This window comes from Salvelinus namaycush, chromosome 7 (genome assembly GCF_016432855.1).
Source record: "Salvelinus namaycush isolate Seneca chromosome 7, SaNama_1.0, whole genome shotgun sequence".
Taxonomy (NCBI): Eukaryota; Metazoa; Chordata; class Actinopteri; order Salmoniformes; family Salmonidae; genus Salvelinus; species Salvelinus namaycush.
The window spans coordinates 15174968-15180353 of record NC_052313.1 but is presented as its reverse complement, the minus strand read 5'-3'; positions in this window follow the sequence as shown (position 1 = coordinate 15180353).

Below are 5386 nucleotides of genomic sequence, written 5' to 3'. Positions count from 1 at the left end.
TGTACCTGTAGTAGTGGAGCTGGTGTCCCTGTAGTACTGGTGCTGGTGTCCCTGTAGTAGTGATGCTGGTGTCCCTGTAGTAGTGGTGCTGGTGTACCTGTAGTAGTGGAGCTGGTGTCCCTGTAGTAGTGGTGCTGGTTTACCTGTAGTAGTGGATTTGGTGTCCCTGTAGTAGTGATGCTGGTGTCCCTGTAGTAGTGTAGCTGGTGTCAAGTCCCTGTAATAGTGGAGCTGGTGTCAAGGCCCTATAGTAGTGGTGCTGTTGTACCTGTAGTAGTGGAGCTGGTGTCCCTGTAGTAGTGGAGTTGGTGTCCCTGTAGTAGTCATGCTGGTGTCCCTGTAGTAGTGTAGCTGGTGTCAAGTCCCTGTAATAGTGGAGCTGGTGTCAAGGCCCTATAGTAGTGGTGCTGGTGTCCCTGTAGTAGTGGAGCTGTTGTCAAGGCCCTGTAGTAGTGGAGCTGGTGTCAAGGCCCTGTAATAGTGGAGCTGGTGTCAAGGCCCTATAGTAGTGGTGCTGGTGTCCCTGTAGTAGTGGAGCTGGTGTCAAGGCCGTGTAGTAGTGGAGCTGGTGTCAAGGCCCTGTAGTAGTGGAGCTGGTGTCAAGGCCCTATAGCAGTGGTGCTGGTGTCAAGACCCTATGGTAGTGGTGCTGGTGTCGAAGCCCTGTAGTAGTGGAGCTGGTGTCAAGGCCCTGTAGTAGTGGAGCTGGTGTCAAGGCCCTGTAGTAGTGGAGCTGGTGTCAAGGCCCTGTAGTAGTGGAGCTGGTGTTAAGGCCCTGTAGCAGTGGAGCTGGTGTCAAGGTCCTGTAATAGTGGAGCTGGTGTCAAGGCCCTATAGTAGTGGTGCTGGTGTACCTGTAATAGTGGAGCTGGTTTCAAGTCCCTGGAGAGTAGTGGTGCTGGTGTCGAAGCCCTGTAGTAGTGGTGCTGGTGTCCCTGTAGTAGTGGAGCTGGTGTCAAGTCCCTGGAGTAGTGGTGCTGGTGTCGAAGCCCTGTAGTAGTGGGGCTGGTGTCCCTGTAGTAGTGGAGCTGGTGTCAAGGCCCTGTAGTAGTGGTGCTGGTGTCCCTGTAGTAGTGGAGCTGGTGTCAAGTCCCTGTAGTAGTGGTGCTGGAGTCAAGGCCCTATCGTAGTGGTGCTGCTGTCCCTGTAGTACTGGAGCTGGTGTCAATGCCCTGTAGTAGCGGTGCTGGTATCCCTGTAGTAGTGGTGCTGGTGTCCCTGTAGTAGTGGTGCTGGTGTCCCTGTAGTAGTGGTGCTGGTGTCAATGCCCTGTAGTAGTGGTGCTGGTGTCCCTGTAGTAGTGGAGCTAGTGTCACGGCCCTGTAGTAGTGTAGCTGGTGTCAAGGCCCTGTCGTAGTGGAGCTGGTGTCAAGGCCCTGTAGTAGTGGAGCTGGTGTCCCTGTAGTAGTGGAGCTGGTGTCAAGGCCCTGTAGTAGTGGAGCTGGTGTCAAGGCCCTGTAGTAATGGAGCTGGTGTCAAGGCCCTGTAGTAGTGGAGCTGGTGTCAAGGCCCTGTAGTAGTGGAGCTGGTGTCCCTGTAGTAGTGGAGCTGGTGTCAAGGCCCTGTAGTAGTGGAGCTGGTGTCAAGGCCCTATAGCAGTGGTGCTGGTGTCAAGACCCTATAGTAGTGGTGCTGGTGTCGAAGCCCTGTAGTAGTGGAGCTGGTGTCAAGGCCCTGTAGTAGTGGAGCTGGTGTCAAGGCCCTGTAGTAGTGGAGCTGGTGTCAAGGCCCTGTAGTAGTGGAGCTGGTGTTAAGGCCCTGTAGCAGTGGAGCTGGTGTCAAGGTCCTGTAATAGTGGAGCTGGTGTCAAGGCCCTATAGTAGTGGTGCTGGTGTACCTGTAATAGTGGAGCTGGTGTCAAGTCCCTGGAGTAGTGGTGCTGGTGTCGAAGCCCTGTAGTAGTGGGGCTGGTGTCCCTGTAGTAGTGGAGCTGGTGTCAAGGCCCTGTAGTAGTGGTGCTGGTGTCCCTGTAGTAGTGGAGCTGGTGTCAAGTCCCTGTAGTAGTGGTGCTGGAGTCAAGGCCCTATCGTAGTGGTGCTGCTGTCCCTGTAGTACTGGAGCTGGTGTCAATGCCCTGTAGTAGCGGTGCTGGTATCCCTGTAGTAGTGGTGCTGGTGTCCCTGTAGTAGTGGTGCTGGTGTCCCTGTAGTAGTGGTGCTGGTGTCAATGCCCTGTAGTAGTGGTGCTGGTGTCCCTGTAGTAGTGGAGCTAGTGTCACGGCCCTGTAGTAGTGTAGCTGGTGTCAAGGCCCTGTCGTAGTGGAGCTGGTGTCAAGGCCCTGTAGTAGTGGAGCTGGTGTCCCTGTAGTAGTGGAGCTGGTGTCAAGGCCCTGTAGTAGTGGAGCTGGTGTCAAGGCCCTGTAGTAATGGAGCTGGTGTCAAGGCCCTGTAGTAGTGGAGCTGGTGTCAAGGCCCTGTAGTAGTGGAGCTGGTGTCCCTGTAGTAGTGGAGCTGGTGTCAAGGCCCTGTAGTAGTGGAGCTGGTGTCAAGGCCCTATAGCAGTGGTGCTGGTGTCAAGACCCTATAGTAGTGGTGCTGGTGTCGAAGCCCTGTAGTAGTGGAGCTGGTGTCAAGGCCCTGTAGTAGTGGAGCTGGTGTCAAGGCCCTGTAGTAGTGGAGCTGGTGTCAAGGCCCTGTAGTAGTGGAGCTGGTGTTAAGGCCCTGTAGCAGTGGAGCTGGTGTCAAGGTCCTGTAATAGTGGAGCTGGTGTCAAGGCCCTATAGTAGTGGTGCTGGTGTACCTGTAATAGTGGAGCTGGTTTCAAGTCCCTGGAGAGTAGTGGTGCTGGTGTCGAAGCCCTGTAGTAGTGGTGCTGGTGTCCCTGTAGTAGTGGAGCTGGTGTCAAGTCCCTGGAGTAGTGGTGCTGGTGTCGAAGCCCTGTAGTAGTGGGGCTGGTGTCCCTGTAGTAGTGGAGCTGGTGTCAAGTCCCTGGAGTAGTGGTGCTGGTGTCAAAGCCCTGTAGTAGTGGTGCTGGTGTCCCTGTAGTAGTGGAGCTGGTGTCAAGGCCCTGTAGTAGTGGTGCTGGTGTCCCTGTAGTAGTGGAGCTGGTGTCAAGTCCCTGTAGTAGTGGTGCTGGAGTCAAGGCCCTATCGTAGTGGTGCTGCTGTCCCTGTAGTACTGGAGCTGGTGTCAATGCCCTGTAGTAGCGGTGCTGGTATCCCTGTAGTAGTGGTGCTGGTGTCCCTGTAGTAGTGGTGCTGGTGTCCCTGTAGTAGTGGTGCTGGTGTCAATGCCCTGTAGTAGTGGTGCTGGTGTCCCTGTAGTAGTGGAGCTAGTGTCACGGCCCTGTAGTAGTGTAGCTGGTGTCAAGGCCCTGTCGTAGTGGAGCTGGTGTCAAGGCCCTGTAGTAGTGGAGCTGGTGTCCCTGTAGTAGTGGAGCTGGTGTCAAGGCCCTGTAGTAGTGGAGCTGGTGTCAAGGCCCTGTAGTAATGGAGCTGGTGTCAAGGCCCTGTAGTAGTGGAGCTGGTGTCAAGGAGCTGTAGTAGTGGAGCTGGTGTCAAGGCCCTGTAATATTGGAGATGGTGTCAAGGTGCTGTAGTAGTGGTGATGGTGTCAAGGCCCTGTAGTAGTGGAGCTGGTGTCTCTGTAGTAGTGGAGCTGGTGTCCATGTAGCAGTGGTGCTGGTGTTAAGGCCCTGTAGTAGTGGTGCTGGTGTCCCTGTAGTAGTGGTGCTTGTATCCCTGTGTCAGTGGAGCTGGTGTCAAAGCTCCGTAGTAGTGGTACTGGTAACAAGGCCCTGTAGTAGTGGTGCTGGTATCCCTGTAGTAGTGGAGCTGGTGCCAAGGCCCCGTAGTAGTGGTGCTGATAACAAGGCCCTGTAGTAGTGGTGCTGGTAACAAGGCCCTGTACTAGTGGTGCTGGTGTCCCTGTAGTAGTGGAGCTGGTGTCAAGGCCCTGAAGTAGTGGTGCTGGTAACAAGGCCCTGCAGTAGTGGTGCTGGTGTCCCTGTAGTAGTGGAGCTGGTGTCAATGCCTGTAGTAGTGGTGCTGGTGTCCCTGTAGTAGTTGTGCTGCTATCAATGCCCTGTAGTAGTGGTGCTGGTGTCCCTGTAGTAGTGGTGCTGCTATCAATGCCCTGTAGTAGTGGTGCTGGTGTCAAGGCCTTGTAGTAGTGACACGTTGACGTTTATTGTCATGAGTCTTGTCCTTGAGGCAGAACTGATAGATATGCCAGCTGCATTGTCAAAATTGGCTATATCAAATTCATAAAAACAAAAATGTTTTAGTCTTAATTTAACGTCAAGGTTAGGCATTAGGGTTGGCAGTGTGGTTAAGGTGTGGTTTAAAATCAGATTTTATGACTTTGTGGCTGTGCCAGCTAGTGGCCACTCTGCAGAGCTGCCTCCAGAACACGTTAACCTGCATAATAGTGATGCTGGTGCCAAGGCCCATTATGGAGGCAATTCATCTCCGTGTTCCTCTTCACCTGGAGACACACCCTTTCCCCTCTAACTCTGCTTTGATGAGGAGGGGCTGTGTGTGTGTGTGTGTGTGTGTGTGTGTGTGTGTGTGTATGTGTGTGTGTGTGTGTGTGTGTGTGTGTGTGTGTGTGTGTGTGTGTGTGTGTGTGTGTGTGTGTGTGTGTGTGTGTGTGTGTGTGTGTGTGTGTGTGTGTGTGTGAGTGCGTGAGTGCGTGCGTGCGTGCATGTGTGCGTGTGTGTGCGCGCGCGCATGTGTGTGTGTGTGTCTGTACGTTCGTGCATGCGTGTCTCTTGAAATCCACAAACACACATGAAAACATACATTTGGGTCTGATACTCAAATTGCTGTGATTGGTAGAAAGAAAACAAGGAATGAGATTGGATTGTATGGTTTACCTGTTTATCTGTTTTGAGGTAAATGTCTCAAATTGGTGTCTATATGTGAAATAAATGTGTTGAACTATAAGAGCCTCTTTGCTCTTCTATGCTATGATATCGATGGGTGCTTCCCTAACTTGAAGATCCATTGGGAATTCTAGCAGACATCCCTTGCCAAATATAGTGTGATTACTCAAAGAAAATTGCATAGACAGAGCAATGAGGGTTTCAGTGTGAAAGGCTCAACAGTGCCTCTGACAGGTTTGTTATTAAAGTGCATTTGTGCCCTTATATCTTATAGGAGTGTTACCCAGAACATCTAATCTAGAGAGCCCTGTACAGGTTTGAATTGACTGAATCTGAGCCTTACTTTTACAATATTCCTATAGAGAGAAACTTTTGACTTTTTTATTTGTTATTTCTTTCACGTGTGCATTTGTTATGTAACACTTTACTTTACAGGCACCTTATTACAATGGTATTATTCAGGTGCAGTGTAACAAGTATTTTAACACACTGTACCATTTTTTCAAATGTAATTACAATGCATTGCAATTTGCTATGTAAGTACACAATGTTGTTTATCAGT